Below are 14,213 nucleotides of genomic sequence, written 5' to 3'. Positions count from 1 at the left end.
AGGACACCTCTCCTCCCGAAACTGACCTATCTTTCGGCCACCTCTTTGGATTCTTTTTAGGAGCAGCGAGTAGCGGGCTTTTTTTTTATTAATGTTTACTTTTTTTGTGCCCTTGAACTGTCTCCTTTCCTGTAAAAAAAACAAAAAAAAAAACACAGACCCCATGGTCCAGACTAGGTGGTCTGTCCTTAAACCTAAGTGAATCTACACTAATCAGATGGCTCCAAAACGTTGCTTTTCTACTCTATTTAATATTAAGTTCAAGGAAGTGACGGTCGAGCTTGTTTTTAAAGGAGTCAATCGTGTTACACTGGACCACTGACGGTGGGACCTTATTCAATTCTCGCACTACAACGTTGGTGAAGAAAAATTTGGTGCAGTCTGAATTTACTTATCTACATTTGAGTTTTATGCCATTGTTCCTCGTTCGCAAAGTGTCATCGATCATAAATAATTTTATTCTGTCTACATTCGTGAAACAATTAAGCATTTTAAAACATTCGATCAGTTTTCTTCGGAGGCGACGTTTCTCAAGAGAGAACATGTTAAGGGTGGAAAGCCTTTTTTCGTGGGATTTGTTGCGCAAGGAAGGGATCATTTTTGTTGCCCGACGCAGAACACCTTCTAAATTAGCAATGTCCTTTGCATGGTGAGGAGACCAAAACTGTACCGCATATTCCAAGCGGGGTCTGACTAAACTATTGTAGAGCGGAACTATTACATCTTTATTCTTGAAAAAAAAGTTTCTTTTAATGAAGCCCAACATTCTGTTCGCTTTATTTGCTGAATCGATGCATTGATGTGAGAATTTGAGGTTTGACGCGATTCTGACCTCCAGGTCCTTAACGCATTGAACCCTTGTGAGTTTAACGCAGCGCATTTCGTAATCGAACTTCTTATTTCTTGTTCCAACTTGAAGGACCTGGCACTTGTCTACGTTAAAGGGCATCTCCCATCTATCCGACCAAGCTGAAATTTTGTGCAAATCCTCTTGGAGGCTTTGCCTGTCTTCGTCAGTGAGAACCGAGTTACCAATCTTTGTGTCGCCTGCAAATTTACTAATGCGATTATTGAGTTGAACATCCACGTCGTTGATGTAAATAATGAAGAGCACTGGGCCAAGAACCGAGCCCTGAGAGACGCCACTAGTGACCGGCGCCCACTCTGAGTTTAATCCGTCAATCACCACTCTTTGTTGTCTGTTGCTCAACCAATTCGCGATCCATTGGTTTACTTGACCGTCAATACCTATTTGCTTTAATTTATAAAGTAATTTATGATGTGGGACTTTATCAAACGCTTTCTGGAAATCAAGATAGACTTCGTCCAATGATTTGGTTACGTCATAAACTGAGAAGAGGTCGTTATAAAAGGTCAATAGGTTTGATAGGCAGGATCTTTTGTTACAGAAGCCATGTTGTGAATCCCCAATTAATGAGTGGCTATCGAGGTAACTCACAATTTAGCCTCTAATTATGCTCTCAAGTAGCTTACCTACAATTGAAGTTTGACTAATGGGTCAGTAGTTACCTGGTATTTTTTGTCTCCTTTCTTAAAAATCGGTGTCACGTTAGCCTTTTTCCAATCCGAAGGGACGATGCCTTGTCGCAAGGACATATTGAATACGGTTGTGAGGGAGGAGAGTATTTCGCTCTTTGTTTCTTTTTAAGCAGTATAGGATATACTTTATCGGGTCCGGGACTTTTATTTGTTTAAAGTGAGTGGAGAGCCTTAAGGACTTCATCGGTTGTTATTTCAAAATTAGGCAATGCATGCTCGAGATTTACATTAGTATTGGTGCTGGTGGTAGTGGGAGGAAGACTGTTAGTATTAAACACTGAGGAAAAGTAACTGTTTAAGAGGTTTGCAATGTGTTGGCTGTCCGCTGTTTGTTAAAGGTCCAATTCCACTTCTGATCGCCTTTCTGTTGTTTATGTAACTGAAGAAAGATTTCGGATTATTTTTACAGTTGGCTGCAATATTTTCTTCATACGCTTTGTCTGACATACTAATCTTTTTACTCGTCGCCTGGCATCGTTATAAAGTCTAATGTTTTCGGGCGTGCTTTGTTCTTTCTTTAACCTGTAATACTATTTTCTCTCCTTGACTTAATGTTTCATTTCGCTATTAAACCAGTGGGCTTTTATTAGTGTTAATTCGCTTCTCGCACAAGGGGACGAATGTGTTCTGCTGAGTGAGTAAGTGATTTTTAAAGCTTAGCCAGGCTTCCTCTACATTGCCGTCATCTGATAATTGTATTTCTGTTAGTTTTTGTCGGATTTCTACGAAGTTAGCTCATGAAATTGGGCACCTTTACTTTATTTTCAGTCACTGATGTTTGAGCTCTAATGTCGACGCGCACTAATTTATGATCGCAAGAACCAAGGTGTTCTCCTACCGTGACATTACTGACTAGGTTATTTTGGGTCGTTATAACAAGGTCGAGTATGTTATTTTGTCGAGTTGGTTCAGAAACCATTTGGCTTAGATAATTTTCTTCTAGAAATTCGATCATTCTCTGTGACTCGCCTTTTGTACCTGACAGTGTCGCCCTTTCGATATGGGGGAGGTTAAAGTCTCCTAATATCAATGAGTCGTTGTTATTAAGTGACTGCCTTAAAACGCTGTACATTTCAAGGTCGTCATCGGGTGATTGCCCGTGAGGCCTCTAGGTGACACATATTTAAATTGACTTTTGCAATGTTTACTCTTACGCACAAATGTTCAACGTTACTGTCTCTTGGTGTTTTGTCAGTGGGTTGCAAATAGCTTTTGACAAAAAGGGCGACGCCACCGCCTCTACGGTTTTCACGATCTTTGTTGAAGAGTCTGTAGCCATCTATGTTGTATTTAGGGTAGGCGGTGGTCGAACTGGTAGCGTACTGGGCCCACATTCACCGCGTGATGGACGACGCGGGTTCGAACTCCCACGCTACCACTCGGATTTTTCAGTCACCGCCGAGTGGCTTAAAACTACCCACATGCTGTCCTGAAGACCACCCATCAACCCGGACTCAAGAGGAAGCCGTCCAAGCGAATCAAGAACGAGTTCCGGGGGGCAGCATGAACCAATGCAAGATGGCGCCACTATAAACACTCGCCTGCGCCAGAACGGGCTGGGCCGACCATCAGGCCCCACCTGGAAGAAGCCTTGGGCCGACCATCAGGCCCCACCAGGAAGATGCCTACCGGCGCAACAGGCAACGACGTAAAATAAAAAAATAAAAAATAAAAAAAAATCGGAACTTAAATCAATATTTGTGGTGTCGATAAATATTTCGGTTATAGAAATTATGTCAAAATTTTCTGTTAGAGCAAGACACCTCATTCATCAAATTTGTTACTTAGGCTACGCGGATTGAAACTAAGGATTTTTAAGTTATCTAGAGGCTTGGTAATAGAGGTGGTGGTACTTGCGGGATCACGGTTACGGGTTTTTTGCGATGCATGGCGTCTATTTACACGGGCGGGGTGGAAGGACGTGGCTGAGGGTCGTTTTTTGATCGGGTGTCACGTGCTGCGTCGTTGATGAGCCTTTCGAATCTGGCTTCCCCGATGGGAGACAGGTGTATTCCGTCCTTGTGGAAGAGCTCACTTTGTCCATAGAAATTGTCCCAGGCGTTGAAGAACTCCACGTCAAGCTCTCTGCAAAGAGTCTGTAAGCGGTTGTTTAGGCTGAAGGCCTTACTGAAGAAGTCGCTCTCCGCCCACGTCCGTGGTAGAACTCCTGAAATCAAAATGTTAGGGGATTTAGACTTATACTGCTGGATGAGCCTACGGTACTTGTCCAGGAGATCCTCAGACTGGGTCGTGGTGACGTCGTTCGTTTCTGTGTGAATAAAAAACAGTGAAGCATTAGTAGCCTGGAGGGAGATCTCCTCAAGAGCAGCAGTTATATCGTCGATCCCTGCACCAGGATAGCAATAGTTCCGTCTTCGACGAGGAACTCTGCCGCAGAACTCAACGACCTGCTGGCGAATCATGGAGTCACCCACCAGGAAGGTCCTCTCCTGCTCGTCCTCCTACTCCAAAATGATAAACCTGTTTAAGCAATGAACAGGATAAATTAGTAAGGAGAGAGGGGATTTGGGCCCCCCCTCTCTCTTCCTGAAAGGACCCCCTCTCGGGTCCCTTTTCAGTAGGAAGCACAGAGGGGGGGGGGTGGATGGGAGAAGGGATACTTGAGGGGGTAAGATAAGATCTTTCTTTTGAAGGGGAGGAGGGGGGAGAGACAGAAGAAAGAAATAGGTTAGGGTTTCAGATCACGGAACAGGTTGACCCTCGAATGGTTAATGAAATAATGAAATATGAAAAAAATCTCAATACTCTAAAGTAAGACAACAAAAAAAAATAAAAATGAAAATGGATGTATTGTAATAATATCTCTTTTTTCATTTTTATTGTATCATGGATCTTATTTTATTTTTAATATATATTTATATTTATTTCCTCTTCCCATTTCTTATATTAATATATAAAATTTATTTTTTTTTATTATTTTATTCTTTTTATTCAATTTTTCATCTCTTATTTTTTTTTTATCTTTTTTCTTTTCTTTTTTTGCATTATTTTTTTTCTTATCTAACTTTATTCATTTTTATCATTCTGCTTTCTTTTATCATTATATTTCCTTGTTCGATCTCATTAGGTGTCGATGTTTTTCCTGTGCTTTCGTCTATAGGTGTGTGAACAAGAGGTGTGCTCATGTGTCAGAGAAATGCTGTGTAAGTGTTTGTGAGGAAATTCCCAAAGGGAAGACAGTGACAAAAAGAGCAAATCTCAAAAAGATGAATCTTCATAACAGCCAGTGACCGGTTTGGCTATCAAAAGACGTCCTATTTCTATGATAGAAAACATTCACCTACTATAAAAGACGGAACGAGATACCAGGGATAACAACAAAAAGCTATCAAGAGGAGGATGAGCAAAAATTCACGTCAAAGACACTTAAAATAGGGGGTAGAGGAGGAGGACTTTCTTGAGAAGCTGTAATCATAATTTGAGAGGAGGACGATAACATTCATCCCTGTAATTTTACAGGGACCAAATTCCATCAAAAATTGATGAAAAACAATAATTGTCTTGGAATTCTTTTCGTTTTTGAAAAAACATAACATTATAAAAAAAAAAAATGAATGATGGAAAAAATAAAAAGAAAATTCTCTAAATTTGTTTCGGCAAGCACAAAATAAAGTCAAAGTCTCCTTATGAAATGTGTAAAAACATATAAGCAGGAAGGGTGCTCATTTCGATGTGGGCAGCGGGACGCAACAGACATCTGGCGACGACCGACGACGGGTTGTTTACGTGGGCGCTAGTTGGGGTGGTGGGGACGAGAGGCAGCAGCAGAGCCAGCTGATTGATGTGGTGACGAGTACAAACCACGATAAAGCCAATCAGAAAACTTATTTATGCTAAAAAAAAAAGACTGGAAAAATATTACAATTGTTACAGGTACTCAATAAAGCGTGTCATTACACTTCAATATGAAAAATCAATAATTATCTGTCTTACTTTTTATGAAAATTGCCAATGTTTTCGGTCACATGTAAATTATTTCGAGAGTTTGGTCTCATAAACCCATATTGTTCATCATTCGGTCCTCGAAATATAAATTCAGCTAAAACAATTTTCAAATTCGCTTTCGACAGAAGCACATGTGAACATTTGTATACTTGCAAAGCCGACATCGAAGCCGTACATAATATATATTGAAAAAGAGCAGCAATGCATTTTTATATCAGTACCTTCTCATAAAGCAATTCATAACTATAATTTGACCATATCATGTCCTCTTCATCATAACTATAGAAGTACCCCATTTCCTGCTGCCTATAATCTTGGTTCCGAGTGTCGTTGTCGCATCCTGTCGGTGCGCCGTGTCGCCGTCGCCCCCCCGCGCTGCTGTCGCCGCATGTCGCCGCGCTGATGTCGCATCATTTTTTTATGCGCCCAATTCCGTTTGCACTTCGCCTTTTTCTTTATGTTTTTTATTTTTATACAAATTTTATTTGCCAGCATTGTTTTTCTATTTTTTTTCCATTTATATACAACATTCATAAACAACTTGTGGATTTTTATTTTTTAAACAATTCAACAATAGCCACATATTCCTCCCTCAAAATTCGAGGAGAATTATTGGAATTATGATTGTCGATCTTACTCTTCTCAAAGCAGTGTAGTCTTTTGTGCTTTTCAGGTGCTAAAGCCAGATCTTTGTCTGTAACCGCGTGTCCATTGCACTGGATATTTTACTTGACTCTTCGGATCCCTTTCTTTTTCATTAATAGTGATATTCTGATATAAATTGTTTAAATCTTTTTTTTCTTTATTTTTCGCTTCTGGAGCCTGACGTCCAGCTATCTCTTTGATACTCAATTTTCGCTCAATGCTGTAATGGTTCTTGACTGGGGATGGAGTAGCACTTTCTCTTATCTTCCACCTCTCTTCTCTGACGAATAAATATCATCACACACACACACTTACGATCCCACACACAAACACACATTATCCCTTTAATGTAAGGTTTAAAGGACAAATGCAAGAAAAATATAAAAGAAATGCAAGTTGAGAGACATTAAGAAATAGAAAATAAGAATGCAAAAAAAAAGAAAAAAGAAAAAGAACTTAAAAAAATAATGCAAGGTTAGATATAAATACAAAAATATATATATATATATATATATATATATATATATATATATATATATATATATATATATATATATATGTATATATACACACATATATATATATATATATATATATATATATATATATATAATATATATATATATATATATAAATATATATATATATATATATAGATTTAAAATAAAAAAAACAGAAAAAAGAATGAGAAATAAAAATTAATTTATGATTTTTTTATTTTTTTTTCTGTAAATTGCATTAGAGAGTTTTATATTTCAGCTTTTATTTTTATTTAATGCCCCTAACCTTTTTGATTATACATGTGCCTATCTGGTCATTAATCAAAGAAAGATTATCTTAATTTCATTCTAATCTCGTGGTCGTTTTCTTCTGTCTCCTCCCCTCTCTGTCCCCTTCCCTCATCCTACCCTTCTTCGCTTCCTGCCTCCAGGTACGAGAGAGGGGGAGGAGGGGGGGAGAAGGGGTAAGAGAGAGAAGGAAGGGGAGGGAGGGAAAAAAGGTAAAGGTATGGGAGGGGGGAGGAGTCTAGACCCTCTCTTCCCTGCTGACCCCTTGACCCCCCACTTCCAGTCCCAGTCCCAGAGAGGCAACCCCACTTCCACACATTTATTACTTACTACTTAAATTGCTTGCCTGGCTGGTATGGCTCCTCCATTCATGACGGTGAAGCCATCATGGGCGGTGCCACTACCACCCTCCAGCTGCGTGGTGTTGTCCGCTGGTGTCGACGGTACCGCTGAGGGCAAGGGGGTGGTGGGAGAAGGGTTTGGCACCACGGCAACGTAAGCTTAGATGAATTCCTGCAAGGAGGCAACAGTGCGAGAAAGTTCTATTATTTTATTCTGACCTGCTTCCATCTTCTCTTCTTGCTCCTGCAGTCTTGTCTCGAGATGCTGCCTGGTGAGACACAGTCGACAGACAACAGAACGCCCTGTAAAAAAGTGAGCTGAGAAGCTACCGTTATAAGTACTGCACTTCTTAGGCGCCATCTTAGCTGAAAGTGATTAATGATTGCCTGAAATGAAAAAGATGAAAACACAGAGTGAAGGGGATTAGGAAAGGAGGTGAGGTGAGTGAGAGGGGGGTTAGGAAAGGAAGTAAAGTGAGAGAGAGGAGGAGCAGGAAGGGATGTGAAGTGAGTGAAGAGGGGGAAAGAAATGGGGTGAGTGAGGGTGTGAGATCAAGGAGGGTTAGGAAAGAGGTGAGATGAGGTGCGTGAGGTCAAGGAGGGTTAGGAAAGAGGTGAGGTGAGCGAGGGGGGGGGGGGGGCTTAGAAATATGTGGAGGTGAGGAAGGGGTAGGAAGGGCTAGTCCTCTAGGGTATTTGTAGTGAGGAGGAGCAGGGAGGAGGTGAGGTGAGCGAGGGTTGGGGGCTTAGGTGAGGTGAGGGAAAGGGGGGTAGGAAGAGTTAATCCTCTAGGGGATTTAAAGAGGGTGTAGTGAGGAGGAGCAGATTGAATCCTCAGGGGAATTCAAAGGGTGAGGTCGGCAAGCACAACGCAAAAAACACTCGAGAAACACACGAGAAACTCACGCAACCCGACACACCCAAATCGCACGTAAAAACACTCGGGATCACAACAACACACTCGAAACACACGAGAAACAGTCAGAAACTCAAGCATAAGCACGATTTAACACCCCCAAGTCACTCGCAAAAACACCGGAAACACAACAACACACTCGAAACACTCTGATACCCACGTAGAACACTCGGAAACAGCCAAATCACACGCAAAAACACCGGAAACACAACACATTTGAGAGAGAGAGAGAGAGAGAGAGAGGAGGACAAAGAAAACCGAAAGATAAAGAACAAAAGGAAAGTAGAGAAAAAGGTGAAGAGGAATAAGGAAAAACCTACGCCGAAAAAAATGAAAAGAAAATGAAGAAAAGGAAGAAGGGAAAGATAAAAATAGATGAGTAGAAAAGAGAAAAGAAAGGAGAGAGAAGAGAGGGAGAAAAGGGAGAGAGAAAGAGGAGGAAGGAAGGAAGGAAGGAGAAAAGGAAGAAAGGGAGGGAGAGGGGTGAAGGAGGGAGGAAGAGGAATAGAGAAAAGAAGATAGGAAGACACTGAGTGTAGGGGAAGGAGGGAGGAGAAGGAGAAGGAAGAGGAGGGAAAGGAGGAGTGAGGCGTGTATGGAATGATTATTATGTGTACTGAAGTGAGAGGAAGGAAAGGAGGATCAGGAGGAGGAGGAGGAGGAGGAGGAGAAGGAAGAGAAAGAGGAGGAGGAAGAGGACAAGGTTTGACGCGGAGAAAGAAAACGAGAAATGGAAAAATAACGCTAATTTTTCTTCTTTTTTGTCATATTTCATTTGTTTTTTCTTCTTCATTTATCTATTTCATATTCCTTCGTTCTTTCTTTCATCCTCTTTATTCTTTTTCACTTTCCCATTTCATTATTTATTTTCTTATTTTTCATTTTCATTTCTGTCTCATTTTTGCATTTTTTCTTTCTCTTTGTTTTTCTTTTTTTTCACTATTTTGTTTACCTATCTTCTTGTTCTTTTCTTCTTCTTTTTTATTTCTCCTTCGTCGTCGTCGTCTTCTTCTTCTTCTTCTTCTTCTTCTTCTTCTTCTTATTATTATTATTATTATTATTATTATTATTATTACTATTATTATTATTCTCCTCTTTTGCTCTCAGTCGTAATTATTTTATGTTCCTCCTCTTCGCTCATTCTTCCTTACTTTCTTCGACTCATTTTTTCTCCTTCGATTCCACATTTCCATTTCTCTCTCTCTCTCTCTCTCTCTCTCTCTCTCTCTCTCTCTCTCTCTCTCTCTCTCTCTCTCCATAAGCTCATTTCCCTTCATCCTTCTTACACACTTTTTCACTTTCTCTCTCTCCCTTCCTCTCTCTCTCCCTCCCTCCCTCTCTCTCCCTCCCTCCCTCTCTCTCTCTCCCTCTATCCCTCTCTCCCTCCCTCCCTCCCTCTCCCTTTTCCATCTTCTCTCCTCTTTCTCTTGTTCCTTTTTCGTGTCATAATTTGATTTGGTAAAAGCATTAATGTGTTAGAGAGACTGACTTTATTACCATCTTCAAACTAATTCACGCCTCACTCATTACACTTCTTCTTCTTCTATTTCTTCTTCTTTTTCCTCATCTTTTTCTTCTTCTTCTTCTTCTTCTTCTTTCTTTCTCTTTGCAGGTTTTCTTAATTTCTTGCTTACCCTTCAAAACAATTATGTGTGTGTGTGTGTGTGTGTGTGTGTGTGTGTGTGTGTGTGTGTGTGTGTGTGTATCACACACACACACACACACACACACACACACACACACACACACACACACACACACACACACACACACACACACACAATGCAAGTCTCATTTGTCATCGTTGTGGTGATGGTGGTGGTGAAGGTGGTGGTCATAGTGGTGCTGGTGGTGATATTGTTGTTGTTGTTGTTGGTAGTGGTGGTGGTAGTGGTGGTGTTGGTAACGGTGATGGTGGTGGTGTCCAAATAGGGTCATAATTTTTTCGCTGCAAATTCAACAACCATTACCAGCCCTCCTCATCCTCCTATTCCTACAACTCCTCATCCTTATACTAATTCTTATCCTTTTCCTCCTTCACTTCCTCCTTCACCATTTGTTTTTCTCTTTCTCTTTCATTTTTTCTTTCTTCTTCGTTTTCTTCATATCATTTTTCCTTCATTTTTTCTTTCTTCATCTCCTCTTTCTCATTCATCTTCTCTTCCTCCTCGTTCTCCTTCTGTTTCTCCTTCTCATCCTCTTTCTTCTTCAAATCCTCCTCCTCTGTTTCCTTAAGCTTCACCTCGTTTATCTTCATCTTTAACAAATCCTCCTCCTCCTCCTCCTCCTCCCCTCCCCCTCCTGGTCCTACATCTCCTCTTCTCCCTCCTCCTCCTCCTTGTCTTCCACCTCTACTTCTTCTTCCTAACATATCTCTCTTCCCTTTTACTCTACTTCCTGGACTCTGTTATTATCGCTTGCTTTTCTATCTCTTCCTTCCCTTCCTCCTTTTTATTTTCTCTTTTTTGTAATTCTTATATTTTTCTTTTTCCTAATCCTCCTCCTCCTCCTCTTCCTCCTTCTCTTCCTCTTTCCTTGTTTATTTATTCTCTTTTCCTTATTTAATTCAGTTTTATACACTCCTTTTCTTTGTCTTCTTCCTCCTCCTCCTCCTCCTCCTCCTCCTCCTACTTTGGCCTTGGCTGGAGGGATGGGGGGTGGGGAGGAGCCTTCGCCTTTGCTGTCCTTCATCTTCCACCTTTGATTAGATAGTTAGTGTAGCTTGTCACAAACAGCCTCGTAAGGACCAGTGTTCTTCTTTTGTGTTACTTTGTGTTCCTCCTTCCCTTTTCCTCCTGCACCTTTAAGGAAAGGAGAGAAAATAAAAAAAGGGCGTCCTCAAAACCTGATTTCTGAAGCGAAGTTTGGATTGGGAGGAGGAGGAGGAGGAGGAGAAGGAGAAGGTGGAGGAGGAGGAGGAGGAGGAGGAAGGAAGGAAGGAAGACTCATAGGAGAAAAATATTTTGGCACATTCTCAACTTTAGACTTTTACACACACACACACTCTCTCTCTCTCTCTCTCTCTCTCTCTCTCTCTCTCTCTCTCTCTCTCTCTCTCTCTCTCTCTCTCTCTCTCTCTCTCTCTCTCTCTCTCTCTCTGAAAGATGTTGCTTCTTTCATTTTATTTTACGTGAAGAAGAAAAGGAAGAAGAGGAGAAGGAATAGGAGGAGGAGGAGGAGGAGGAGGAGGAGGAGGAGGGGGAAGAGGAGGAGGAAGAGGAGGAGGGAGAGGAGGAGGAGGAGGAGACAGCTAGATAAGAAGGAAACATGAAAATGGAAATGAACATAGTGAGTGTGTGTGTGTGTGTGTGTGTGTGTGTGTGTGTGTGTGTGTGTGTGTGTGTGTGTGTGTGTGTGTGTGTGTGTGTGTGTGTGTGTGTGTGTGTGTGTGTGTGTGTGTGTGTGTGTGTGTACGTATCAAAAGTGCACACATGTACGTAGGATGAAGGCGCCAGTATAAGATGTGTGTTGATAGAGGTACACAGTCTCTCTCTCTCTCTCTCTCTCTCTCTCTCTCTCTCTCTCTCTCTCTCTCTCTCTCTCTCTCTCTCTCTCTCTCTCTCTGACAGAGAGAGAGAGAGAGAGAGAGAGAGAGAGAGATAGAGAGAGAGAGAGAGAGAGAGAGAGAGAGAGAGAGAGAGAGAGATAGAGAGAGAGAGAGAGAGAGAGAGAAAGGGGAAAGAAAGAAGGAAGGGAAGGAGTGAGTGGAAAGAGGGAAATGAAGATGGCAGAGGAGGGAGGGAGGCAAGAGAAGGAGAGAGGGAAGGGAGGGAGGGGAGAGAGGGAGTTGGAGAGAAAAAAAGGAGGGAATGAGAGGAAAGAAGGAGAGAAGGGAGGAGGAAGGAAGGAGAGAAGAGGAGAGAGAGAAGTAGGAGGAGAAAGCTAGAGAAGGAATCGAGGGTGGGGGGAGGAGTTGGAGATAAAAAAGGGAGGGAGGTAGAGGGTTGGGAGAGAAAGAAGAAAAGGAGGGAGGAAGAGAAGGGAGAGAAAAAAATGGCTGAAAAATGTCGTTAACATATATAGGAAAAGATGTGACTGGGGCTGTGTTATGGGTGGGGTCCCACAGGGGCTAAACTGCTGTTTATCATTAATGTCAATGATTTGTACACAGGAATTAATAGTGATGGTGTTAAATTTGCTGATGAAAAAAAGATTGGTACAGTAATTTAATCAGATTAGGATGATAGTGTTGTCCCGGGTCATCTAGAAACTAGGTAGATGGTATGATTGAGCGGGGAAGTAACAGATGGAATTCAATGCCGGGAAGGGCAGTATTCTGAGTGTAGGCAGGAATAACCCATGACATAATTAATCCTTATTACTAAAAAACACTCTCCTAAACAGGTCTAGAAAGATTTAGGGGTCCTAGTAAACTCTGATTTCCTCCAAAGGCACAATGCATTCAGGCTAGGAATCGCGCATAAAGGTGAGGAGCGTAAGTAACAGAAGAGCCGAAGTAAATATATTAGTGGGCATGACTAATAGAGAAGGTGATTCTTATTTATCAACATAGAATTTTCGTTCTGGTGTCATTTTATAAGTAATTCAATGGTGCATAACTTTTATTTAGAAGGATGTTTCAGTATTCAAGTCCATATACATGTTTCTGGAAGGATTATATCAATTACCATATATTTCCCGACCATTTTCTTGCATAAATGAGTTATACTGGTTTTTATCTAAACCCAATCCACACAATAATGGTATATTCGGATTCCTCAGGTATTAAAACATAAAAAAAGATATATCATTCATGAATTAATGTGATCTGCTAGTAGAAATAAACGCGATAAGTAAGATATGTATTTTCGTACCCCCGCGGTACCCACTTGGGGACCCCCTGGGGACCCTAAGGGACATTTCTTTCTGCCCCCCATCCAGATCAGTTATTTATGACCCAAGGGATCAGGAAAACACTATGGGCAAGCTTTAACACGCCACCTGAATCACGACTCTGTTTTACTCTATGCATTCACACCTACTATATATAAATTTTATCATTCATATCAATTTATTTAGCATTAGTTAGCCCACATCTCCTATAGAATGAACAGTATGTTAGAATCTGTGCAGATGAACATGACAAAAATGATTTAGGGGTTCAGAAAATTGCCGTATGAGGAAAGACTAAAACATTCACTTTTCCATTCTTTAGAAAGGCAAAGGGTGCGAGGACTATTGATCGAAATTTTAAAATGAATGAATGACTTAAATAACGGTGATGCTAATAAGGTTTTAGTGGTAGAAGAGCCAGGCAAGACACGTTCCAATAGGTTCAGGTTAGATGAAATATGATTCATCAAGGGCATTAAGGAGAATTAGTTGACTCTAATAGAGTCGTAGATGAGTGGGACAGGCTTAGCAATCATGTTGTGAGTGGTAATACGATATATACATTATAAAAAAGGATAGGTAAATTCATGGACAGTGATGTAAAGTGGGGTTAGGTTCACACGAGCTGCCTTGTATAGACCTATTGGCCTCTTGCAGACTCCTTAAGCACCTGCGTTCTGCTGCTGCTCCAAACCTTCTACTCACAAACCTTTTACTCTACGCTTACCGAAAACTTTCTTGTCTTTTTACTCTGCTTTTCCTTTTCCAATTCCTTCTCTCTCTCTCTCTCTCTCTCTCTCTCTCTCTCTCTCTCTCTCTCTCTCTCTCTCTCTCTCTCTCTCTCTCTCTCTCTCTCTCTCTCTCTCTCTCTCTCTCTCTCATTGCCATGCCGAAGAGAGTCGACAGGGAAATTGAGTTTTAAAGAATTTCCTTTTCCACGCCAAATGTAAACACACACACACACACACACACACACACACACACACACCACCCACACACACACACACACACACACACACACACACACACACACACACACACACACACACACACACACACACACACACACACACACACACACACACACACACACACACACACACACACACACACACACACACACACACACACACACACACACACACACACACACACACTTTTATG

The sequence above is a fragment of the Eriocheir sinensis genome, chromosome 11, assembly GCF_024679095.1.
Source record: "Eriocheir sinensis breed Jianghai 21 chromosome 11, ASM2467909v1, whole genome shotgun sequence".
NCBI classification, from domain to species: Eukaryota; Metazoa; Arthropoda; class Malacostraca; order Decapoda; family Varunidae; genus Eriocheir; species Eriocheir sinensis.
This window is presented reverse-complemented; position numbering follows the sequence as displayed.